This window comes from Mus musculus, chromosome 14 (assembly GCF_000001635.26).
Source record: "Mus musculus strain C57BL/6J chromosome 14, GRCm38.p6 C57BL/6J".
Lineage (NCBI taxonomy): Eukaryota > Metazoa > Chordata > Mammalia > Rodentia > Muridae > Mus > Mus musculus.
The window spans coordinates 65,160,480-65,187,287 of record NC_000080.6 but is presented as its reverse complement, the minus strand read 5'-3'; the positions used below and the strand labels follow the sequence as shown (position 1 = coordinate 65,187,287).

At 46.7% G+C, this 26,808-nt stretch overlaps 2 long non-coding RNA genes across 4 annotated transcripts; one reads left to right on the top strand and one right to left on the bottom strand.

The window, feature by feature from the left end:
* Positions 1-1,950: 1,950 nt before the first annotated feature.
* Gm41177 (predicted gene, 41177) lies at positions 1,951-14,971 on the bottom strand. 2 transcript variants are annotated; one of them, NR_166863.1, is made up of 4 exons: positions 13,113-13,239; positions 12,363-12,590; positions 10,610-10,785; positions 1,951-2,188 (listed from the first exon to the last, which is right to left on the bottom strand). It is a non-coding gene; the product is annotated as a predicted gene, 41177 (long non-coding RNA). The 2 variants fall into 2 exon arrangements; NR_166862.1 differs by lacking the exons at positions 12,363-12,590; positions 13,113-13,239 and adding an exon at positions 14,854-14,971.
* Gm30008 lies at positions 12,270-16,009 on the top strand. 2 transcript variants are annotated; one of them, XR_874722.3, is made up of 3 exons: positions 12,270-12,400; positions 14,885-15,147; positions 15,983-16,009. It is a non-coding gene; the product is annotated as a predicted gene, 30008 (long non-coding RNA). The 2 variants fall into 2 exon arrangements; XR_874721.3 differs by having other exon boundaries at positions 12,271-12,400; positions 15,867-16,003.
* Positions 16,010-26,808: the final 10,799 nt, after the last annotated feature.

Sequence of the window (26,808 nt, the reverse complement as noted above, 5' to 3'; positions counted from 1 at the left end):
GATTAACCTGCACGGGGTCTTTGTAAATATGACTGGAGAGACTGTCCTGGGTTATCAGTGGGATCCCAGTCTAGTTAACATGAATTGGAAACAAATCGCAGAATGTTCTTGGTCTGTGTTGTAAAGGGTGAGGAAGATGCCATATGGTAAGGGCTTACTCTACTGTCTCTGACTTTAAAGATGGATACCCTGCATAAACTAGGAACAGATTTCAGTGACAGTCACCAAGAAGGAGGAATGAAGTAACCCAACCTAGTCTCCAGAACGGAACTGCTAGCCCCTCACTTAGGCCCCCTAAGACCTTCAGCTTCAGAGCTACAGAACTGTACGACTGCTAATGTGTAATGTCGAACCCCTAAGGTGGGGATGATATGTCAGGACAACAATAGAAAATATACCTGACTTCTGCAAACTGTAGAGAAGCAGCCCAAGGAATCCATTAAGAACGGAAGAGTTCATAAAACTGGCCAGTTGCAGAAATGCTAGCAGTTGACAGGATAGAGATTCAGTAAGAACAACGGATCCCCTGTGCCTCTCATCAGGGACTCCACCATTTCTAGATCAGTTTTCTTTCCATTAAGTTCATATCCCAAATCTGCCATCCTTCATACTCTCCTCCTCCAGAGCTGCTTCATCTCCTCGCTGTTCATCTTGTCGAGTGTGTGTCTTCCATCAGCCCTGCACTACCACGGGCAAATCCAGCCATGTGGGAAAGATGGCGGCCCTTAGGAAAATACTGAGACTTTCAGAAGGGAGCACAGCTCTGATACCTGGTCTCTGTGTGCTCCCTGGAAGGGGTCACAAAAGAGAATTATGTGTGAAGACATTTATTTAAAAAAAAAAAAAACCAAAGTCAGACACTTAAAAGTGTTTTGAAATGTTTGGACACAGGAAGCTCTTGGCTAAGGTCCATAATGAGTCCCCGTCATCTGTTCCTCACCGGAGACTTAATGCTGAGTCCCTTCCATGTCTTTGTAGATTGCTCAAGTCTAACATCAGATGGGTCTCCCAGGCACTCTTCAGCCCCCAAATACTATTAGATGAACTGCTGTGTAGTAAATACACTAGAAATATCCAAACACTGTACACGAGATGGATCAACGAATCATATGTATTTTAGGAATTTTTTGATAGCAGACTTGTTAGAAATTTGTTTGCTAAATATGGGAAATAAATGCATGTGCTAAGTCTGGAGGCAGCTTCTGCTTTCCCATATGTCCAGAAGGAGAAAACGTGTTCTCTGACAACAGATTGGACACGGTTGAGCCGGTTTAAAGGAACTGTTGGTGATGCGCGTGCCCGTCAGCCATCGGTTGAGGGCAGGCCGAAAGAGCCTTTGTCATAATGACAACAGCCATCGGTTGAGGGCAGGCCGAATGAGCCTTTGTCATAATGACAAGGCCAGGTCCCGGGGGAAGATGAACATTTCTGAAAATCCCCAAGGCCACAGTGGCTATAGGAAATTACTTCCTTCCAGGAGCCATCACTATAGTGTTAAAGTTAATTAACAAATCCAGAGATACTCCAGAGAGCACGCTAAATCCTTTCATCTAAAAGCCTCCCTCCTCCTCCTCCTCCTCCTCCTCCTCCTGTTTATTGATAGTTGTTTCACAGAAACAAAATGTAATCAAGTAGGAGTCTGCCTTAGCTGACATCATTCTGGGTTTCTTTAGAGTGAAGGATCATATTTATATTGTTTTTCTTGTCCATAGGTGAGTTATTTTGGGAAATGTTTCAAGTCTCTATGACCATTCAGTAACATATGCATTCGTTCATTCATTCACCTACTCCATGCTCCTGGTATTAAAACTGGTTAGAAAAGGTAAATGATAGTTTCTACTCTTGCAAAGCTGCATTGTAAATGAGTAAGTTTAATACTTACTATACACCACTTTCCCCAAAGTATGGTGGGAGCACAAATGTGGAAGAAGATAATTCTGCCATAAGGAATGATTGTACAAAGAACTTTATAGAATACAAGTGATGAGAGATTAAGTCAGCAATTATTCATTAAGTATTAGTTGCTGGAGTTATGGGGTCTTAGTTGGTTACTGTTGCTATAACAGAGCACTTGAGGCTGGATAATTTATAAAGAGGCTTACATGGGATACAGTCCTAGAAGCTGAAAGTCCAAAACTGGGTGGCTGCATGTGCCTGGCACTTGGGTGATGACCCAGTGTTGCTCCATCTGTGGAAAGAAGCAGAAGAGCGAGTGGGCACACGCAAAGAAGTCTCGAAAAAACAAAAAAAAAAAAAGAAATCTCTTTAACATTAATTGTATGTGCATCAGTGTCTTACCTACATGCATGTTAAGTATACCATGCATGTGCCTGGTGCCCACAGAAGTAGAACGCCTCTGAGGACCTTAAAAGTAGAGTTACAGCTGCTATGTGGGTGCTAGGAATCCAATCAGAGGCCCATGGAAGAGTAGTCAGTGCTTACTCAATGAGCCGCCTCTCCAGGTCCCAACGAAGAAATCGTGTCTATGTGCATGTCCATGTGTGTACATGTGTGTGCATGCGTGTACATGTGTGTGTGCATGCGTGTGCATGTACATGTGTGCTTGTGTGTGTGTGTGTGTGGCTAAGGATCAAACCCAGAAATTTTAGCATGCTAAGTATACACTCTACCAACTGATCTACATCTCCAGTTCACATGATGTGTTGTATACTCTGTGTGTGTGTGTGTGTGTGTGTTCCATGTGCCTTCCACCTTGTTGAAGACTGCAAGGCCGCTCTTGTTTCTGTCATTCTTTGGAATATATCACCCATCTCACCCTGGGGGGTACTGGAATTGCAGATTTGCTACACTGCATCCAGCTTTTCATGTGGGCTTTGTGGGCATCAAACTCGGGTCATCAGGCTCACCCAGCAAAGGCCTGCCCACTGACCCGTCTCTCCAGCACCCACATAGTCCTCTCACATTGCACTCAGGCCTTATAGGGAAAGTGCAGAACGCTAGAGACGGGGGGGGGGGGGAGCCATAGCAGAGCTTATCACAAAGGAACAGCAACTCCACTGCAGGCTTACTTCTCCACAGCAACAGAAGACAGGAATACATCTTCTTCATTTACTGGGCAGAAAAATATACTGTAAATAAGATTTGTAAACAGCTAACGTGTCTCTGGATGAGTGATAAAATCTGGGTCTGAATATTCAAGGACGGTGGCCACCTACCCCAGATCCTCTCTCGCCTCTTCTTTTTATTCAAGTAGAAGAATATAGCTGTACAGATCCCACTGTTAGCATAACAAGAAGACAGACAGGTTGAGGAAAGAGACCAGTATTTTATAGAAGATATATCTGTTGAAGTCTTGCTGCCAAGCTCTGCAAAGCCAGAGGGTGCAAAGGTGTCAAGGATGGTGGACCTTGAAAACCTAGGAGAATGAGATCGTCCACAGCAGATGGAGAAGGCTCCAGGCAGAGACTGGAGCTGAGTGTTCAAATATGCCACATTAGATGCCTGTCTGACCTCTAAGTGGCAGGTAGATCTGGTCTGAGTGTTCAAGGAGGGAGGTCAGAGCTACACCAGTGCCGGTCACATGCACGCACAGATGTTGTTGGGGTTTTTTGTTTTGGTTTTGGTTTTTGGTTTTTGGTTTTGGTTTTTTGAGACAGGGTTTTTCTGTGTATCCCTGGCTGTCCTGGAGCTCACTTTATGTTGGGAGCCGCCCCCACATTCGCCGTCACAAGATGGCGCTGACATCCTGTGTTCTAAGTGGTAAACAAATAATCTGCGCATGTGCCAAGGGTATTTTACCACTACTTGTACTCTGCCTTTCCCGTGACGTCAGCTCGGCCATGGGCTGCAGCCAATCAGGGAGTGATGCGTCCTAAGCGAAGGATAACTCCTCCTTAAAGGGGACGGGGTTTCCGCCATTCTCTCTCTGGCTCTGGCGCCTGCTCGCTTGCTCCTAAAGATGTAAACAATAGAGCTCTTGCTCTGGCGCTCTGGCGCGCTCTGGCTCCTAAAGATGTTAGAAGGGGGCTTTCGTTTTTGGGGCTTGGGTTTTTGCGCTCCTGCTCCTGAAGATGTAAGCAATAAAGTTTTGCCGCAGAAGATTCTGGTTTGTTGTGTTCTTTCCTGGCCGGTCGTGAGAACGCGAATAAGAATTGGTGCCGAATTCCGGGACGAGAAATTCCGGGACGAGAAAATCCGGGAAGAGGAAACCCGGGAAGAAAAACTCGGGACGAGAGTTTACCATCACCGGCGCAAGGAAGATCCCTCATTCCGGAACCAGAACTGCGGGTCACGGTAATGAAGTGTTCTCGTAAAACAGACTGTTGAGAAGGATTCAACTGCGTGAATTCAGAACTTTTCAGCTGGGGAACGGCGGTAACCCGTAAGTATAGCTTTACAAGGTAAGTCTGGCCTTGAACTTTCTAACGAGATTCAAGACAGTCTATCAGAAGTAAAGTGGAAAATAGCTTTACAAGGTAAGTCTGGCCTTGAACTTTCTAACGAAATTCAAGACAGTCTATCAGAAGTAAAGTGGAAAATAGCTTTACAAGGTAAGTCTGGTCTTGAACTTTCTAAGGAAAGTCAAGACAGTCTATCAGAAGTAAAGTGGGAAATGGCTTTACAAGGTATGTTTGGCCTTAAATTTTTTCTAGTGTTAGGAGCCCTTTTGTTCCTTTTCACATGTTATCAAGTGGTTAAGGCAGGGCGGATTCTAGATGAAATTCAGGACAATCTATCAGAAGTAAAGCGGGGAGAGAGAGTAGGAGCAAAGAGAAAATATGGTACACAAAATAAGTATACAGGCCTTTCCACGGGTCTTGAACCTGAGGAAAAGTTTAGGTCAGGTAAGAATACCTGGGGAGAGATTGGAAGGAAGGAGAAGGAAAAAGAAAAGAAAAAAGATCAATCAGCAGAGGTTTCTAGGAGAAGGAGCCTATACTCATCACTAGGTGAGCTCAAGGAGCCAGTTTTTAATAGTTCTGAATCAGATGAAAAGGCTATTAGGGCCTGGAAGGCGCTCTCCCGAGCAGGTGAAGCCACTGGACAATAATGACAGAGGCAGGCTCTTGCAGCCTACAAGGTCTTATTGTCTACCCTGGAGTTGTAGATCAAGATTATAAAGGGGAACTTCAGGTTCTCTGTTCTTGTCCTCAAGTTGTCTTTTCTATATCACAAAGAGACAGAATAGCTCAACTAATAATTTTGCCAAGCCTACATGGCTGTTTTTTCTTCCTCTGGTATTCCTAGAGCTGCAAGAGGGATTGGTTCTACTGAAAATGATTCTGATTACTTAATAATGCCTTTAGATTGTTGTCAAATTTTATCTACTCACGTAGGGGTAAACCCTCGTGGCGTCAGGCCATTACAGGTCTGACAAATGGATGTCACACATATTTCCTCCTTTGAGAGAAATCAATATTTACATGTTTAGATAAAAAGAGATCACCTCCATACCTTAAATGATTTTCAAAAGCTGTTGGGAGATATTAATTGGCTCAGACCTTTTTTAAAGATTCCTTCCGCTGAGTTAAGGCCTTTGTTTGGTATTTTAGAAGGAGATCCTCATATCTCCTCCCCTAGGGCTCTTACTCTAGCTGCTAACCAGGCCTTACAAAAGGTGGAAAAAGCCTTACAGAATGCACAATTACAACGTATTGAGGATTCGCAGCCTTTCAGTTTGTGTGTCTTTAAGACAGCACAATTGCCAACCGCAGTTTTGTGGCAGAATGGGCCATTGTTGTGGATCCATCCAAACGTATCCCCAGCTAAAATAATAGATTGGTATCCTGATGCAATTGCACAGCTTGCCCTTAAAGGCCTAAAAGCAGCAATCACCCACTTTGGGCGAAGTCCATATCTTTTAATTGTACCTTATACCGCTGCACAGGTTCAAACCTTGGCAACCACATCTAATGATTGGGCAGTTTTAGTTACCTCCTTTTCAGGACAAATAGATAACCATTATCCAAAACATCCAATTTTACAGTTTGCCCAAAATCAATCTGTTGTGTTTCCACAAATAACAGTAAGAAACCCACTTAAAAATGGGATTGTGGTATATACTGATGGATCAAAAACTGGCATAGGTGCCTATGTGGCTAATGGTAAAGTGGTATCCAAACAATATAATGAAAATTCACCTCAAGTGGTAGAATGTTTAGTGGTTTTAGAAGTTTTAAAAACCTTTTTAGAACCCCTTAATATTGTGTCAGATTCCTGTTATGTGGTTAATGCAGTAAATCTTTTAGAAGTGGCTGGAGTGATTAAGCCTTCCAGTAGAGTTGCCAATATTTTTCAGCAGATACAATTAGTTTTGTTATCTAGAAGATTTCCTGTTTATATTACTCATGTTAGAGCCCATTCAGGCCTACCTGGCCCCATGGCTCTGAAAAATGATTTGGCAGATAAGGCCACTAAAGTGGTGGCTGCTGCCCTATCATCCCCGGTAGAGACTGCAAAAAATTTTCATAACAATTTTCATGTGACGGCTGAAACATTACGCAGTCGTTTCTCCTTGACAAGAAAAGAAGCCCGTGACATTGTTACTCAATGTCAAAGCTGCTGTGAGTTCTTGCCAGTTCCTCATGTGGGAATTAACCCACGCGGTATTCGACCTCTACAGGTCTGGCAAATGGATGTTACACATGTTTCTTCCTTTGGAAAACTTCAATATCTCCATGTGTCCATTGACACATGTTCTGGCATCATGTTTGCTTCTCCGTTAACCGGAGAAAAAGCCTCACATGTGATTCAACATTGTCTTGAGGCATGGAGTGCTTGGGGGAAACCCAAACTCCTTAAGACTGATAATGGACCAGCTTATACGTCTCAAAAATTCCAGCAGTTCTGCCGTCAGATGGACGTAACCCACCTGACTGGACTTCCATACAACCCTCAAGGACAGGGTATTGTTGAGCGTGCGCATCGCACCCTCAAAGCCTATCTTATAAAGCAGAAGAGGGGAATCGAGACTCTACTCCGAGCACCAAGAGTGTCTGTGTCTATGGCACTCTTTACACTCAATTTTTTAAATATTGATGCTCATGGCCATACTGCAGCTGAACGTCATTGTTCAGAGCCAGATAGGCCCAATGAGATGGTTAAATGGAAAAATGTCCTTGATAATAAATGGTATGGCCCGGATCCTATTTTGATAAGATCCAGGGGAGCGGTTTGTGTTTTCCCACAGAATGAAGACAACCCATTTTGGATACCAGAAAGACTCACCCGAAAAATCCAGACTGACCAAGGGAATACTGATGTCCCTCGTCTTGGTGATGTCCAGGGCGTCAATAATAAAGAGAGAGCAGCGTTGGGGGATAATGTCGACATTTCCACTCCTAATGACGGTGATGTATAATGCTCAAGTATTCCCCTGCTTTTTTACCACTAACTAGGAACTGGGTTTAGCCTTGATTCAGACAGTCTTGGCTCTGTCTGGACAGGTCCAGACGACTGACACCATTAACACTTTGTCAGCCTCAGTGACTACAGTCATAGATAAACAGGCCTCAGCTAATGTCATGATACAGGGAGGTCTCATGCTGGTTAATCAACTCATAGATCTTGTCCAGAAACAACTAGATGTATTATGGCAAATAGCTCAGCTGGGGTGTAAACAAAAGTTTCCGGGATTGTGTGTTACTTCCATTCAGTATGTTAAATTTACTAGGGCAGCTAATTTGTCAAAAAGTCTTTTTCAGTATATGTTACAGAATTGGACGGCTGAATTTGAACAGATCCTTCGGGAATTGAGACTTCAGGTCAACTCCACGCGCTTGGACCTGTCCCTGACCAAAGGATTACCCAATTGGATCTCCTCAGCATTTTCCTTCTTTAAAGAATGGGTGGGATTGATATTATTTGGAGATACACTTTGCTGTGGATTAGTGTTGCTTCTTTGATTGGTCTGTAAGCTTAAGGCCCAAACTAGGAGAGACAAGGTGGTTATTGCCCAGGCGCTTGCAGGACTAGAACATGGAGCTTCCCCTGATATATCTATGCTTAGGCAATAGGTCGCTGGCCACTCAGCTCTTATATCCCATGAGGCTAGTCTCATTGCACGGGATAGAGTGAGTGTGCTTCAGCAGCCCGAGAGAGTTGCACGGCTAAGCACTGCAATAGAAGGGCTCTGCGGCATAAAATGAGCCTATTCTAGGGAGACATGTCATCTTTCAAGAAGGTTGAGTGTTCAAGTGTCCTTCCCCCAGGAAAAACAACACGGGACCAGACCAGGACCCCTCTGGGTGATGAGCCTGGGAGGAGGTTATGTGTACGGCTCCTTTACCTACACACTGGGGATTTGACCTCTATCTCCACTCTCATTAATATGGGTGGCCTATTGCTCTTATTAAAAGAAAAGGGGGAGATGTTGGGAGCCGCCCCCACATTCGCCGTCACAAGATGGCGCTGACATCCTGTGTTCTAAGTGGTAAACAAATAATCTGCGCATGTGCCAAGGGTATTTTACCACTACTTGTACTCTGCCTTTCCCGTGACGTCAGCTCGGCCATGGGCTGCAGCCAATCAGGGAGTGATGCGTCCTAAGCGAAGGATAACTCCTCCTTAAAGGGGACGGGGTTTCCGCCATTCTCTCTCTGGCTCTGGCGCCTGCTCGCTTGCTCCTAAAGATGTAAACAATAGAGCTCTTGCTCTGGCGCTCTGGCGCGCTCTGGCTCCTAAAGATGTTAGAAGGGGGCTTTCGTTTTTGGGGCTTGGGTTTTTGCGCTCCTGCTCCTGAAGATGTAAGCAATAAAGTTTTGCCGCAGAAGATTCTGGTTTGTTGTGTTCTTTCCTGGCCGGTCGTGAGAACGCGAATAAGAACTTTATAAACCAGACTGGCCTCGAACTCAGAAATCCGCCTGCCTCTGCCTCCCGAGTGCTGGGATTAAAGGTGTGCGCCATCACGCCCAGCAGCACGCACAGATGATACTTGATACCCTGTGACATCTTATAAAGAGGAAGAAGAGTTCAGAACTCATTCCTGGACACTCCAACACCGGGGAGTTGGGAGGATGTGGAGAGTGGGAGAAGGGTCGTCCATGTGTGCAGGAAAGTGAGTCATGAGCTTGTCGAACAGGATGATGACTCCATGACTCCGTGACTCCCACTGCTGGCCGGACAGTGAGCTGATGGCTTTGTGTCCACCCAACTCTTAACGGAGTTGGCAGGGAAGGAAACATGCCCAGGGTGGGACTAAGAGACCCTGAGATGTGGTAAAGGGAAAACAAGAAGTAGATGAAGAGAAGTTATTGCTGGGCAGTGGTGGCACTCGCCTTTAATCCCAGCACTTGGGAGGCAGAGGCAGGTGGATTTCTCAGTTCGAGACCAGCCTGGTCTACAGAGTGAGTTCCAGAACAGCCAGGGCTACACAGAGAAACCCTGTTATAAAAAACAAACAAACAACAAAAAATTATTATTACATCTATTTATTTGTTTGTTTGTTTGTTTGTTTGTTTAGTGGGTTAAAAGTGGGTATGCGCAGTGTGCCTGTGGAGGTCAAAGTATAGCTTGTAGGTCCCTGGGTTCAAACTCAGGTCATCAGGATTGGCAGCAAGCAGCATGACATTTATACATTCATTCATTCATTCATTCATTTGAAACAAGGTTTCTCTATATAGCCCTGGCTGTCCTGAAACTCACTGTGTAGACTAGGCTGGCCTCAAACTCAGAGACTCACCTACCTCTACCTTCTAAGTGCTGAGATTAAAGACATGTGCCAGCACACCCAGCTTGTCATTTTTTTTTCAATATGGGGAAATAGTGTGTTTGTATTCTGATGATAATGAGCTGATAGAAGGAAGAATGCTGTCACGGTGTCCTGAGCAGGTCCTAGTACACCAGCAAATGGATTGCTCCTCCACCATGACAGGGCATTGGGACACTACACAGGAGGGGTGGGAGCTGAGGGGAAGTTTCTGGCAGTTATCAAAGAGAACAGGAACTTGGGTCATTGAGAATGGGTCTGCAGAGAGGAGGCTGGCGTCTAAGGAGACAGGAGAAAGTGTGAAGTCATCACCATCACCCGAGAGGATGGGAGAAAAGAACCTACCGGAACAGGCAGTTTGCTTGCCAGACATTAAGCCCCAGCAGAAACAAGGGTGGGGCTTCTCTGCCTGCTGGAGACAGGCGCCCAGGCTTCTGAGCTGCTTTGGCGTTTAGCCAGTTTGGGAGAGCTGGTGATTAGAGTCATTATTGTCTTTCTGTGGGAGGGTTGTTTGTTCGTTTGTTTGTTTTTAAGGCAAGGTCTCATGCAGGTCAGTCCAGCTTCAAACTTACACCATGTAGCCAAGGGTGGCCTTGAACTCCTGGTCCTCCCGCCTCCACTTTCCACGGGCTGGGAATCTTTTAGCCAATTTTAAGATGTGATTTGATAAAATTATGGGGTTTTTTTGTTTTTGTTTTTTACAAATTGATTAACTCATTTGCCTTCAAAATACCATTCAAACTTAAATGTACAAATAATTTTTTTGCTAGTGATACTCATTTAGTACCCAATCACCCACACACACACCTCCCACCTCCCACCCCCCGGCATCATCATCAGCTCTTCAGTGGCCTCCTGTAGTCCGCGGTTTAGAATCCATGCACCTCTAGACATGTCTGTGACAGTGTCTTCAGGAGGTTTCACTGAGGGGGGAAGACTCACCATGAAGTGGGCTGTGATCCAAGGCTGGATAAAAAGGAGAGGTTGGGTTGAGCACAAGCATCCATCTCTCTTTGCTTCCTGACTGTGGACACCATGGGGCCACCGTGAACTGTGACCTGAACTGGTGAGGCAAAATAAACTCACATGTGGTGGTCAGTCTCCACTGTGAACTTGGCCTGAAAAGATAGAACCTGAGTTGAAGAATTTCCTCCATCAGATTGGCCCTTTGGGCAAGTCTGTGGGCATGATTGACCACTGATATAAGAGGGCCCAGCCCACTGTGGTTGGTACCACCCCTGAGCAGGTGGGCCTGCAATCTATATGAAAGCTGACTGAGCAGGATCAGGGGAGCAAGCCAGTAAGCAGCATTCTTCCAAGGTCTCTGCGTCAGTTCCTATCTCAAGACCATGTCCTGGCTTCCCTGGATGATGGGCTATAAAGAGTATGGTGAAATAAAACCTTTGTTCCCTTAAGTGGCGTTTGATCACTTGTTACAACGGGGCAGCAAACTGGAGCACCTTCCTTCCTGACACCCCAAGAGTTCCCATGCTGCTGACTCTGCCCTTAGTCTTTTGATGATGCTGGGACTATCTTAGCTTATGTCATGACCACAGTCTTTAGGCTCTGGTTTCCCTGGGCTGGTAACTGTATCAAGCTGATGTCCTTGGGAGAGTTTGCAATGGTTTTGTAAAGTGTGCGGTGTGGATCGGGGACAGAGGTCAGTAAGGGAACACTCTTGGGTTTTATTTTAATTTGGATTCTTTCTAGAGATGGTGGGTCCCTCCCGGATCCATATGAGACAGAGAGTTCAAAGCAGAGCGGAGGAGACTGACATTGAAGATAAGGCTGTCAGTGTACACCCTGAAGAACGGAGGACCAGGTGCTACAGTCTCCAGGGAACAAAGGCTGGTGACCAAGTAGTAAGGAGTGTGGATGCAACAAGATGGGGTTAAATGAGCAAGATCGGTGTGGAAAACAGGGTGCGTGCGTGGCCTGTGCTCTTGGCGGCTTAGAAGTTTGGGAATTTATTTCATTAAAATTCTCAGTATTCGAGAGACCAATGCATTAAAGTCCTTCTATAATGTAAGAGGTGCGGGTAAAGTGCCTCTTTCTACTTAAGAAGGGCCCTTTTCTCCCCTTCTCCATTAGCGCATCATCAGGGACTAATTCAGAGATCAGCATCTGCTCTGCATTTCTTAGTGAGTTCACGGGGCATTTTGTAAAGCAGACGAATACATTTTATAGCCTGGGAGCTTGAAACGGGGCAATGTCTCGATAAGGTGCTTAGTCTACCTGAGTTTGAGACTAGAGAACTCTCAACTAAGTACAGACTCTGAGCCTGGAATTCTGCCCTCTCTCCCATCCCGCTTCGGTTTGGTTTCCTGAGGTTTACCTCTAGTCACTTAGTTCTCAGTCCATAAACCCCAACACTTGGACTGCTCCGATCCCTCACCCTAGCCATCTCCTCAGCAAAAGAAACGACAGACGCAGCTGCAGCATCCATGTAAAAGTCTAAGAGACCCAAGACTAACAAAGTCCTTATGCCGGGAGTCCAGGTACAGGAGCTATGTCCAGTGACCCAACAACAGAGGTGCGGACCTTCTGCTCCTGAACTAACTTCAGGAACAGAAGAGAGTTGAGGCGGTTCAGATAGCGCATAGGAATCCTGAGGGATAGAGATGGGCTAAGAAAGGGGAGGGACTTCCGGGTCTTCCCTGGGACTGGCAGTAGTAACCAGGAACTAGGTTGCTACCACTTTTCGCGGCCTTCTCGCTCTAGTCACGGCTGCAGGTAGGTATCTTTAGCATTGGAATAAGGAGTAGAGAAGCTAGGTCAAGTTCACAGTATATGAAAAAATTCTTGATTGTCAACGTGTCTGCGTGTGGAATTGAGTAGATCCTGGCCTGGTGGTTAAGACAGACGCAGGCTGAAGACAGAGAAGCCACACATTTTCATCGCTGTCCCGTCACCCATTGGATATCTGCAAGTTCAATGAAGAGTTAGTGTTCTCAGCAAAGGCAGCCTTGAGGATTCGGGAAAGTAACACAGGCAAACATGATCATAACCCACACGTCAGATGTGGCCTCGCAGCCAAGCCAGGGGAGACCAAGGATTGCCGAAGCAGTGTAACAAAGTCAGCTGTGAGCCAGTAAACTAGAGGGTGTGTTCACACTCTTCATAGTGAGAGGCCAAATCAAACTCCATTTTAGAGAACCTGACCTAAGTTTAAACTCAGGTAAACTAACAGGCCGGTAGCTAGCATTAGTTTCCAAGTTGCCGCCAACAGAGCCAGAGCCTAGCTCCAGTCTCTAGGCTAACTCCCAGCAAGACCAACATCTCCAGGTTATCTCCCCCAACAGATCTGCACCTCCAAGTTGCAAGCCCACCCCCGCCTAACGACCACCAATTCGGAGAGAAACAGAAATTAAGTTTATGATATGATTTCCAGCATGGTGGCTCTCCAATTAGATACTTAAACACACACACACACACACACACACACCTTGCTTGTAGCTTTCTATAAAGCCTTGCCCCAGTAGATATTTGGGGCTCCCCCACCACGAAAACAGTCCTTTGTGACAGTGATTCGAGGAGGTAGAAGGGTAAGGGAGTGGTGGTGGGGGGGAGGTGGGGGGAGGGCTTAGAGCTAGCTCAAATAAAAAGGCCCTATTGTGATGTACATCAGATCAACCCCTGTCTATCCCCCCACCCCCACCCCACCCCCCCATCACTAACACTTCCCTGGCACTATAATAAAATACTTAGAAGTCATCTAACTTGGGGGACAGGCCAAGTTTGTGAGGGGCAAGACAGGAAATATTTTAAGCTACATAATAAAAGCAATGCTCACTGTTGGGATAATCTACACATACTGTTATCAACTGGCTAAGAAGGTGTGTCCCTGCCTGTATTCTTACTTGTTAATTGCTGAGTGTGTTTTTGGGGGTGGGGGGTGGGGTGGGGTGAGACCAGGCTAGCTGGATTTGTAAATGTCGCTTCCTCACCTGCTCAAAAAGAGAAGGCAGGCTGCCTGCCATAGGGGAGGCCCTTGGTGCCAAAAGCTAACACCAAGATATGGACTGGGCCTTGTCCTCTGCTGATTGGGTCAGACTGGTAGAGTAAGGAGCGTGGTGTGGCTCTTTTGCATAATAAAGTGCTGGTGGCTGGAGCAGACCTACCAAGCAGAAAGACAGGCAAAGGGGTGACAGAAGAAGAACAGGAGCAGGATAGGGAGGTCTCTCTCTCTCTCTCTCTCTCACACACACACACACACACACACACAGAGAGAGAGAGAGAGAGAGAGAGAGAGAGAGAGAGAGAGAGAGAGAGAGAGAGCTACGTGGAGAGATAGACACAATGGCGGGGAGTTGAGTTAGATGGGCTAGCTGAGGGACTGCCTGAGCAAACAGGCCAATGACCATATACTATACAGATGTCTGTGTCTTTATTATTAAACCACAAAGGGAACTTCCAAAAACCCTGCAGTATCTCACAGCTCAACTCTGCCCTTGTAGCCCACAAGCTACCCATTTCATTTATACTAATACATAACAAATGGCTGGGGCTGGAACCAATAAAACTTTATTTGAAAAACAAGCAGTAGGGAGCTGGAGAGATGGCTCAGCAGTTAAGAGCACTGGCTGCTCTTCCAGGGGTCCTGAGTTCAAATCCCAGCAACCACATGGTGGCTCACAACCATCTGTAATGAGATCTGATGCCTTCTTCTGGAGTGTCTGAAGACAGTGTACTTATATATAATGAATAAATAAATCTTTAAAAAATAAACAAGCAATGGGCCAGATTTAGCTCTAGGACTGAAGAGAGAGAGAGAGAGAGAGAGAGAGAGAGAGAGAGAGAGAGAGAGAGAGAGAGAGAGAGACCAGTCCACCAACAGATGATAGCACTGGGCCTTGTAGGTCAAAAGAAAATAGAACTAAAGAAACACCTGTCTTGAGTCTCAGAGAAACATTCCTTCATTCCTTTCACTAAAACAGGGTTTCCCATTTTACCTGCCTAAAATTCTCCTGGAGTGGAGGCGTTAGAGAAAAGCAGGTTGGAGACTCTCGGTTCAGGTACTCTGAAGTACTGGGTTAGAAACTGGGTTTCTAAATGTGCACGAGTCTGCTGCTGCCGGTGGCCCAAAGATCACCCTTCGACAAGCACCATATGGTCTTAAGTTTTCCAGGCAACAAATGAGCCCTGCTTTGCAGCAGGACAGATAAGCAGGTGCCGAGGAAACTTACCAGGTTCATTTTCTTGTCTTCTTTGTTCCAGAAACCCTCAGAGGGCATCAGCTTGCCTGTACATGGTGGGCGAGCAGAAAGTATGCAGGCACCTGCAGCCCGCTCGTGGGTGGAGCCTGCTAATGAGCAACTCTGCTGACTGACTGGAGGGGAGGTGCTCATTCCAGGCCTCTGGCCAGGAGCCTTCTCTTCTGGGCTTGTCAGAGAGCCAGTGCCACAGGCTTCAGGTTCACCTCAATGGAAAACAGCATCCGAGCCACAGCCCAGGCCGCCCATCTCTCTGAAAAGGCTCAGGTCAGTTGGAGGGAAGCTTGTCATTTGGCCCAGAACTTTCACACTTGAACTGTTCCTTTCTGCTTAGTCAGTCACCCCTGCCCAGCCCACCTTGATCTCCTGAATGTGGACATTGTCTGTTCTAAGTCATCCAAAGCGGGGCCTCTGTTCTCTGAGGAACCCTGTCCCCCACCTCTAGATTCTTAAGAAACATAACCCCTAAGAAAACAACATCGGTTTAAGAAACCTTAGGAGCCCTGATTCCTGTAAAGGGGCCAGCCTAATCCAGAAACTCCATTCCTTACATGAGCCTGGCTTCGGACCCAACCGCATCCTTTGCTTATAGCTCTTTATCTCACACAAAAACCCTCAGGTGAACCCCGGAGTCATGTTTATTCTGTTAAAGAGCTAAAGTCGGGAGACTTAGGCGGGAAATGTATTGAAGTTGAAAGAGTGCTGGCCTTGCATATAAAGAAGCCCCACCCACAGCTCCACACACAGCATGTGGGAGGTAGAAACAAGAGAATCCCAGCTCATTCTTGGCTGGCAATGAGTTCAAGTCCAGCCTAGGCTTCCTGAGACCTCTCTCATAACCAAACAAACACAGTGGAATTCAACATTGAGATGCTTTCCTGGGCAGCCAGCTCTCACTCCCAGGGAAGGGAGGAGACTGGCTGAGGTCCTGCTCTGGGTGAGAGCTACCCTCCCACAATGCAGAGATGTTCTTTCCATTTCTGCAGCATACAAGCTCTGTCCTGATGGCGGTCCCTCCTGTTGTCACTCTGTGAACGGGGTCTACTGCCTTCTGAACAACTCCTGAGACAACAGTATATTCATTTAAAATGTCCATTTTCAGCTGGGCAGTGGTGGCACACACCTTTAAATCCCAGCACTTGAGAGGCAGAGACAGGCGGATTTCTAAGTTCGAGACCAGCCTACAGAGTAAGTTCCAGAACAGCCAGGACTACACAGAGAAACCCTGTCTCCAAAAACAAAACAGCAACAATACAACAACAACAATAATAATAAATAAAAACGTCCATTTCCATCTATTGAGTCTCTTCGTTGTACAAAGAAAACCAAGGGCTTTGCTAGCCTAGGCCAGGGGAGTACGCCGGGTGGACTGCCAAGAGAGCAGGCATCTATCTATACATACAGTTCTAGCCAATAAGTATGTGTGATGAGAGAGGGGACAGGCTAGAGCAATGGAAAGGCACGGAGAGACTTTCCCTGTCTTCTGCCTGTCTTCTGTTTAGCTCAGGATTGCGCTTAGATGAACCTTGGTGGTGGGGGGCGGTTTGGAGACTGCTGTGCCCCTTCTCTGCTGCTTGCTGTCTGCCTTTGTGGTTCTTTCAGTTGTCTCTCCACCTCAAGCCTCATTGTCTCCTCCCACTTGCTTTGTTGTGCTGTTTGGATTGGTGGCGCAGAGCCCACCAATATAGAAACACATCTATTGTGTGGGTGAAGACCCACCGCTTCTCAGATCCCTGTGGGGGCTGTGATGTGGAATAGGTGGCGGGCCATTGCTCTTGACTTTGCCCGCCTTTGGTTGGGTTCTGAGCCTGCTACAGCGCTCTCCTTCTCTCCCTTTCTGTTCTTCCACACCTTTGCTTCTCAAAACTCCCGTCTTTGGCTTTCTGCCCCATGCTCTACCCACTCTTCTCTGTGGCCAATTAGTCACAATGTGAAACCGAATATTAATAACCGTTACATGTTGATGCGGATTCAGTAAATAACACTTCTAATTTTCAAGGCGGGTTAGTTGGATTCGTGATATGAGGAAATTTGCGCGCGCGCGCGCACACACACACACAAATACTCATAGCTAAACGATGAGACTGTTATTGCATTGTGTGCTATCCCTAAAGAATTCTCGTGATGGGGAGCCATACTTCTTGTCTCTGACAAATGTACTTGTTCCCTCTCCTGCCGTAAGTGGTAATGGCCCAAAGGCTGGTCTAGTTAAGCATCTGGAGCATCAGCGCCCCCTTGTGTCACATCTTTATATTGCATGCTGGTCGGATGCGGGAGAAAGGCAAGGATTGGGAGTCCAGGGAACAGATTCAGCAGGTTGCTGGGCCTTGTAGGTCAAAAGAAAATAGAACTAGAGAAACACCTGTCTTGAGTCTCAGAGAAACATTCCTTCATTCCTTTCACTAAAACAGGGTTTCCCATTTTACCTGCCTAAAATTCTCCTGGAGTGGAGGCGTTAGAGAAAAGCATGTTGGAGACTCTTGGTTCAGGTACTCTGAAGTGAGAACTGGGTTTCTAAATGTGCACGAGTCTGCTGCTGCCCGTGGCCCGAAGATCACCCTTCACCAGGCACCATGTGTTCTTAAGGTGGCTGCTTAGACAACAAGGAAGGACTCACGGGGGTCCTGTGAGCAATACGAAGCTCTTCATGATTCGCCCCAGCAACTGCACAAGCTGACCTTTGGTGCTCTGGAGCACGGATTTCAACCCCTACCTTCTCTGGTGTTTTGTGGTATTAATATTCCAGTGTGCTGAGTTACCTTTCGGTGTCAAGCCTCTTGGCATGTACTGGCATAATGCTACTATTGTGGTATTTAGAAAATCTGTTAAATTGTTCTTAGAGGGCTGGACACCACTTTAAATTTCAAATGGACAAAGGGTGCAGGGAGTCTCGTCTCACAATTCTGAGATGCTTGACAAGAGAGAGGATGAGTACTGATAAGGATGTCTTGGAGGAGGGTTGGCAGTGCTGCGACTGGCTGTGACTGTTGGACTCTCCACCATGACAACAGTGGAGAAGATGTCGGGGATGCAGCCCAGTGTAGACCACTTGCCTAGCACAGATGTCAGCAACGTCACTGTTGTGATAGAATTGCGGCTTTGTGTCCGGACAGACCACACCAGGGCAATGCAGTTCCATGTGAGAGAGGTTTATTGTGTGTGTGTGTGGGGGGGGGGGGTTGTTCACAGGTAAATGTGGGAGTTAAACCAGATGGACGCTGGGAATGTATGGTGATTGCCATGACAACAGATGTGTGGGTCCCTGTTGCCTATGGGTGACATCACCATCATTGCTGGATTCGGAAGCGACCTGCAATTCCTGATACTAACAACCACACTGCCTAGGCAAGGAAGCACAAAGAAGGTTCAAGCAAAGCCATCAGCTTTAAAGTGGATCCAGAAGATGTTCAGAGGGGATTTCCCATTTTCCCACCATCCCCACAGAATTAGAAAAGGCCTTCTCAGCACCTCGATGGTTTTAAGTGTTTATGATTTTTAATGTCAAGTGCATTAAACTTATATTTCACTGTTGAAGTTAATACATGCAGAAGTTTCCGGCGTTAATGTCGTCTTCTAAGTAGTATCTCAGATGCTCACGTGATCCTCATGAGGCTATGATTATTAGCTCTGGGATGGTCCATCTTGATAGGACTGAGAGGAACCTAGCAGATTAGCAAGCATACTTTGGAGGGTCTGTGAGGGTCTTCCCGGGAAGATTAACTTAGGAGGCGCTTGCTCTGAATGGGGGTCACACCATCAATAGGCTGAGGACCTACATGGAATAAAGGGTAACAGGGAGGAACTCCTGCAACCGTAAAGCCAATTCTCTCTCTCTCTCTCTCTCTCTCTCTCTCTCTCTCTCTCCCTCTCTCTTTCTCTCTCTCCCTCCCTCCCTCCCTCCCTCCCTCCCTCCCTCCCTCCCTCCCTCCCTCCCTCCCTCTCTCCCTCTCTCCCCTTCCTCTCCTCCCTCTCCCTCTCCCATCTCTCTCCTTCCTTAAGTACCCAATTTTTGCCGGGCACACGTTCCCTGCTGTGAAGCTCTGACCTCACAGCCGGCCCAAATACAACTGTCAAGTACATGCGGGCCAGGATAAATGCTTCCTATTGGTCCGTTGTTCTCCCGTGCGTGGGTCGCAGCAACGAAAAGTCTGACGAAGAAGGTCTCCATTTCACAGATGGGAAAATAGAGGAGAGTCGGTATGTTTTCCAAGGTTATATACTCTCACTTAGTTACTTTCTTATTAGTGTAATAAAGTACCCGCAAAGGCACCAGAAGGAAGGAAGGAAGGAAGTTAGGAAAGTAAGTTTATTTTGGCTTTCTGCTTGAGGGTATAGTTCGTCATGGCAGGAGAGTCAAGGCATTGGGAGTGTGAAGTGGCTGCTCACACCACATCCACAGTCAGGAAGCAGAGAGATGAATATGGGTGCTCAGCCCACTTTTCACTTTATATCCAGTCTAAGACTCCAATGCACAGGATGGCAGAGCCCACCTACGGGGTGCGGGTTTCTGCTTGATGAAGCCTTGCAAGCAATGACGTCATGGAAACACCTAGGAATATCATGTTCGCAGTGAAGACTAACCATCACACAGCCAGCATTATTTACTCTGTGCAATCTGGGTTCGGAATGTATTCTCTGAAACAGTGTGTGGCCCTGAACCTTCCCTAACTAAACTACCAACACTGCAGTATTACAAACAATAAAGTCTAAGGACTGTTCGTCAGCAACTCAAGGGACCTCTCAGGGAAGGAGGGGGGACGCTGTTTCCTGCATTATTTATACTTTTTCTTAAACATTCCTTTACTACCTTCCTTTTTAAAAATATTTGGCAGTTATAGGAATTTTCTTAAGTCAAATGAAACATACTTATGATCCAAATACAAAAACAAAATCCCTTCTCGGTTTCCCCAAACTTGCTCATGCTTTGTTCGCAGCAGCCCACCGCTCCCACCCAGTGACTGTGGCCGTCCTCAGACCTATTTGGATTTGTGTTTTCTGTGTCTGCTTTACTTTCCTGTGTAGCTTCTTTTAAAAGTCAGCCAAATTTACCCAAAGAGAAGCCGTGTGTGTGTGTGTGTGTGTGAGAGAGAGAGAGAGAGAGAGAGAGAGACAGACAGACAGACAGACAGACAGACAGACAGACAGAGACAGAGAGACAGAGCCTTGTTCAAGCTGGACCACCGAGCTACACTCCCAGTCCACCTTAAAAAAAACTAAACCAATGTTGCTTGTACTGTTTCCAGATCTGCCTCCAATGCTGAGCTAGGGTGTTGGCAGCTCTTCAAAAAGTTCAAATCCTTCCCTGAATTCACTCAGCAACCTCTCCTTAGTCCAATCACACGAGGTTATTAAAAGGGGAAAAGCCAGCCTCTCACTTCTATCACCCTGGGGAGATTTCACATATTGCTTCCTCTTCTCAACTGCGCTGCCAAGAACAAGGCTTTGTGGCATCAAAGGCCCCAGTGTCAATACAACTATAAAATGCAGACAGCTTGGGGATACACTCAGAGCGGCTTGAACTTAACGCTACACAACCTTTTCTCTCTAACATTTCCAGGGTGAATTGCTGAGCCTGGAAGAGTGCAGCCTCGCACGCTCTTCTGGGTTGGACAAAAGAGTTGCTGTCTTGGAGCAAAACAACTGCAATCACCCGCGAAAACCCTCAGGAGAAGGAGCCCATTAAGACTCTCATGGAGCATTGTGGTGGCTTGAATGAGAATGGGCCCCATAAGCTTATATATTTGAGGATTAGGAGGTGCGGTCTTAGAGGTGTTTTCCCCGGGGTGGGCTTTGGGATTTCAAAATCTCACACCGTTCTCTCTCTCTCTCTCTCTCTCTCTCTCTCTCTCTCTCTCTCTCTCTCTCTCTCTCTCTCTCTCTCTCCCTCTTGCTTGTTGGTCAGATGTGAGCTGGTCAGCTACTGCTCCAGCACCATGCCTGCCTGCCTGCCTACCACGCTGGTTGCCATGGTGGCCACCGACTCACCTCTGAAACCGTAAGCAAGTCCCCAGGTAACTGCTTCCTTTTATACGTTGCTTTGGTTACGGTGTCTCTTCACAGCCATAGAACAGTAACTAAGACAAGTGAGGAAAGGGGCAGAGAAGGCTCGTGAGACTCTTACAAGGCATCCATGTTTTCTGGACAACTGTGTCTCTTGTCCAGCATCACTTCTCTTGCATCTCCACATTCTCAGAAGTTTGCAGTTCTCTCTTGCAGACAGGAACCTGGCACCTGCCGGGTGGGTGAGCGGGGCTCCAGGGACTGTCCTCTAGGGAATCTTGTGATGTCTCTTTCTTCTTCTGGGTTTATAATTTCTTGTTCAGGGAGAATATTGCATGATGAATGGACATTAGCTTCTCTAGGCATGGGACTTGACAGGCAAGGTCTGGTATTGTAGAATCCATTTGTGTTCCTTTCATGGCTGGAGTGCTTTTAAACCTGAACTTAAAGTGTAAGACCATCAAAGCGATGGTCTTCATCTGTGGCTAGTATATAATTCATTCTATCTAGAACAGTATGGATAGAGATGTCTTTTAATACTAGGGAATGAGAATTAGGCATCAGTTTCTAGATCTGCTGTGACTTCTATCTCTGTCCAAGTCACAAATTCTGCAGCCAAGGTTTTCAAACCCAGTACTAGCTGAGCCCTGCCAGAAGATGCCACTTCCCCCATCCATGTTTCTTTCTTTCCTTCCTTTTTCCTTTCTTTCTTTTTCTGTCTGTCTATCTGTCTTTCTGTCTTTCTTTGAGACAGGTTCCTCAGTATAGCTCTAGCTATCTAGAACTAGCTCTGTACACCCGGCTGGCCTTGAACTCAGAGACCCACCTGCCTCTGCCTCCCAAGTTCTGGGACGAAAGGCGTGTGCTACCACCACCTAGCGCCATCTGTGCTTCTTAAGATAAAAACAACCGTGACATTTGGGGTGTATCCAAATGTTCCTGCATCAGAACAACTGCAAGTACTGTTACCAACCTACAAGATGCAGGGTTACAGAGACACCAGCTGAGAGAAGCCAGATGACCCTGCCCACACTGGGGATGAATGCCTTAGTTGCAGCCTGAGCTGTCTGGCAGAAGTTAAGTCTCCAACCCATCCTTGTGAGGGGCGTGAGGTGGATGCAGTGGGTGGCAATGGAAAGGAACTAACACCTACTGTACTCTTAATACATGTGTGGCCTTGCATCAAGGCAAGCCTGTGTGCTGGATAGGATGGGCCTCAGTTTGCAGCACCAGAAATGGAGAATTGAGTGAGTTTTATAAATTGCCCAGTGAGTTTTAAAATGTGGATTTTCTAAGTGGCCCAGCTATAGCTTGGAGCAAAGCAAAATCAAAAGGCTGACCTGGCCATGGTCAATCTCTCAGGAATGCTGCAACCTTGCTGGAAATATAATGAAGCAGAGGCCATTCCGTCCCAAGACTTCTCTTGCAAAGAGCAGGGTGAATGGCTGGGATCAGGGTCAGAAGTGGGAGCTAAAGCCCTGGCTCAGAGGTGACGGGGAAGGGCCAGACTAATGTGGGCTTTGGACTGATGGATGGAGAACCAGGTCCTTCTGGACCACTGGAAAGGCTAGGCGGTTCCTAAGCAACACAGGGTCCTCACCTCTTCTCCTTGCAGCCCTCCTTCCTCCACTCCAGGTAACGCCTGGCCTCCCTGCCAAACATTGAGCAGATAGTTAAACACCATTAGCTTGAGGGAGAGGGGACACATCAGCCTCTGAGGCTCCATCAGCATCTTCCAGAGACACATCTGCTCTCAGTGATATACCTGCCCCTAGCTGGCCAGGCCCCTTTCCCCATGCCTGTCCCTCAGGAGGTTCCCACCCTCTCTGCATGAGCTTCACACCTGCACTTCAGCCTTCCCACCCCCAAACAGTTTGCAAGTGACTGTGCCCAAATGGAAGTCGTTTCCAGATTTGATGTGACCTTGTCTTTGAGTAAATTGTTTCAGAGCTCAACATAACTGGTACTGTAAATTATTTTCCTGGGGAGAAAACAACAAACCAGCCATCCTGCAAAATCATCTGACGGTGGCTTTTTAAAAATCTTTACAGCGACAACTACATAGTTTAAAAGTTAATTTTCTGTATTATGCCATAGGATATGAGCCTATGTTGAGGTGTGTTGCAAAACAAAATGAAGCATTTCCCCAGTCTTTACCTTTTTTTAAAAAAGATTTATTTATTTTATGTATTTGAGTACAGTGAGCCTTTATGTGGTTGTTGGGCATTCAATTTTTAGAACCTCTGCTCACTCTGGTCCACCCCACTCACTCAGTTCCTGCTTGCTCCAGTTATTTATTATTATACATAAGTACACTGTAGCTGACTTCAGACACACCAGAAGAGGGCGTCAGATCTCATTTATGGGTGGTTGTGAGCCACCATGTGGTTGCTGGAATTTGAACTCAGGACCTTTGGAAGAGCAGTCAGTGCTCTTACCCACTGAGTCATCTCACCAGTCTTCCTCCCTACCCCCCAGTCTCTTTCTATAGTGAATCAGTGCAGAATGCCATAGAAAATAGTGACATCATCCTTCAGGGCAAACCTAGAGGAAGGGAGGGGTGGAAGACTGGGTTAGAGGGAGTCACAGAGAGTTAGAGAGACAGGGTGGGGAGATATAAGAGGGCAGAGTGGACATGGAGAGTAGCCTGAAGGAAATGGGATAAAACTCTCTTATGACAGGAAGGACAATGACAGGATGGGTGTCAGGTCACATGATTATGGAGACTTAAGGCCTTGAATCACCTACAGCACCAACCTGAGGTGAATGTGAGTGTTCAAACAGAGAGAAACTAGTGTTCTACCATTGACCCAAGGTGAGCTTTGTCTCCTGTGTTTATAGCCAAGGACACTGCAGAAGGCAGGGCAGATGCCTCCTCTCTCAAGGTGCAGGGTGACTCCGCCTGCCAGGCTGTCAGATTGTTCTGCACACTTCCAGCTGTCCTGAGTTCGTGGGACCACTAACGTGCAGTTTGGAGGATGCTGTGTCAGAAGCACAGATGGACGTGCCTATGTCTTTCCACAGTGTCAGAATTGTTTAATAACACTGAGTTCACAAACTACATGAGTCCATTTGGCTGCAGTTTGCCAAGTAGTCTCGATTTCCCTTGATAGCTGGCTATTGGCCTTTTTTTAATCCCAGTCTTAATTACTAATGTGAACTCTCAGATCACACACCACCCACCATATGGTAATTAATCTATAAATATGAATATATGTAGGTCAGGGTGGCAACAAGAATTAAAGAGGCTGCAGCAGGCTTTCAAGACTGCTGTAAGGAGTTTCAAGACTTTCAGTAAGGAGTTCAAGACGCCTTACTGAAGGTGGAAGGTGGCTGATGCAGAACGCAGAGCCACTGTAGTGTTATATAGTGTTATATGTGAGATATTACGAATGGGGCTGGAGAGATGGTTCAGCAGTTAAGAGTCCTGGATGCACTTCCGGGAGACTCTGGTTTAACTCCCAACTCCCACCACAGCCATGTATAACTCTAATCCCAGAGGATCTGATGCCCTCTTGTGCCTTCTGTGGGCATACATGTGGTGCACCATATACATACAATACAATAAATAAAATTTCAAAAAAAATTAATTAAGATATTAAGAAACTCAGCTAAAGGGCCTGTAGTCTCTCCAGAACAGAATTTCAGGGTCACAAGGTTGAGCCAGGCCTCTGGGTTGAGTTGAATTGCAGAGGCGAGGTTGGGGACCCGATGGACCTGCACAGATACACGGATGAATGGATGCATAGAAATCTGAGTAGCCACGTCAGCAGCAGGGACCAAATTAGACTGAAACCCTAGGGACGTCCTCTGACACTGGGTGCTCAGATGACAGTTTGCTGGGGACTGTGGCTAACCTTTCTCAATGTGTTCAGTAAATTCTTGGGACTATTTTTCTGATAAGTTTTAAAGTATAGCCATGTTGTAGCAATATCCTCTGAGCCAAATTGCCACCGTCTTCAGGAGTTTGGCTGGGCCTGTCCACCAAAGATCATCTCAGCAGGGCTTGTTGACTGTTGACATTCCCTTTTGGAAGGAGGGAGCAGGGAGGGTAATGGGACCCTCCCCTGAGTGCCCGCTCTCTCTACCAGCTGTGTGCAATTCTGCCCTAATTGCAGGCAGCCTGGGGAAGGGGGTCCCCTGGGAAGGGCTAAGGGATATAGATGAAGAAGGTGTGGGGGGGGAGGGCTCCAGTTACACACCATGCATGCTGGCTGCAGACCATCCAGTGTGGCTGCCTTAGGGCCATCCATGACCTTAGCTATAGTTCCATTCGCTACTCTGTAAGTAATTCTAATAAACTCACTCGTTGCCCAGAGTGAACTTGGTTTGTTACAGGAGCATGAGAGGTAGACATTTAATTCTCCCCAGAGGACAGGGTTCTACTGTCCCAATCATCTCCAGTCTTTTTGCTAATCTTGCAGAGGACCCAGGTTCAGTTCCTACTACCTACACTGAGGCTCACAACCATTTGTAACTCCAGTTCCAGGGAACTGGTAACCTCTTCTGATATCCATGGGCATATCCAAGCATATAGCACACATATATATGTATGCAGGCAAAACACCCATACACATAAAATAAAAATAAATAACCTTAAAAAAATTTTTTTTAATCTGATTGAAGTTGTCGTGAATGATCATACATGGTCTGTAGTGGACACAGGCCTTGGCCTGCTATTAAGGAGTGAGTTCAGTCTTAGTGGGTATTGACCCCCCCAAATGTCCTGGATAGTCTCAGTGGTTACTGCCAGAGGGTGTGGCACGGTGAGGCTCTTACAGGTTGTAAAGGCAAAAGCAGAGAGGCAGGAGGAAGAGGAAGAGGAGGAGGAGGAGGAAGAGGAGGAAGAGAAGGAGGAGGAGGAGGAGGAAGAGGAAGAGTTCGGCTCAGGGCTGGAGCACAGGAGTGAAGCAGATAGGGCTGGAGGTCCCAGCCAGCAGGCAGGAAAGGAGGCTGCACACAGACCATTTCCAGAGGCTCCTTCAGGACTGAATAGTCTTTGTACATCACAAAAGAGAAACCAAGGGGAGGTAATAAAGTTTTTATTAGAAATTAAAATCTTTCCTAATGCTGCTTTTTGCATGTAAAATTTAGGAAATTAATTTTCCCTGCGACAAAAATAAAAAGCAAATGCACCCCTGAAGTGCTCTCCCGTTGTCTCCGTGCAACGACAGTGGGGTCTTCATCACATACGGCAAAAAGTAACATTTCCAGACAGGCAAGGGCCATGCCATCCTAAACATGCGTTTTCATTGAAATAGTCTTAATTGGTCCTTTTAAGATGGCAGCTCGTAGGAAAGTTTTACTGAACCTAGTGGTGGTGCACACCTCAAATCCCAGCACCTGGGAACTGGGATCAAGAGGATAGAGAGTTCAAGTCTAACCTTGGATACATAATGAGTTTGAGGCTAGCCTGGGCTACATGAGGCCCCCAGCTCTAAAACAAAACAAACAGGCTGGGGAGATGGCTCAGTGGTCTTATACTTACTGTGCAAACATGAAGTTTTAGTCCCCAGAACCCACGTGGAAGCCAGGTGTGACAGTGCATGCCATTTGGGGATGTTTAGAAACTGTGGATGCACCCGGTGTGGTGGCCCACGCCTTTAATCCCAGCACCCGGGAGGCAGAGGCAGGCAGATTTCTGAGTTCGAGGCCAGCCTGGTCTACAAAGTGAGTTCCAGGACAGCCAGGGCTATACAGAGAAACCCTGTCTCGGAAAAAAACAAAAACAAAAACAAAAAAGCTGTGGATGCAGAGACCTGCTGTCTAGTCCATCTAGTCAATTAATGAGTTCCAAGTTCAGTGAGAGACCTTGTCTCAAAAAAATGAGGTGTAGAGAGAAACAGAGGAAGGCACCTGTGATGGTTTGGATATGCTTGGCCCAAGGAGTGGCACTATTAGGAGGTATGGCCCTGTTGGAGTAGGTGT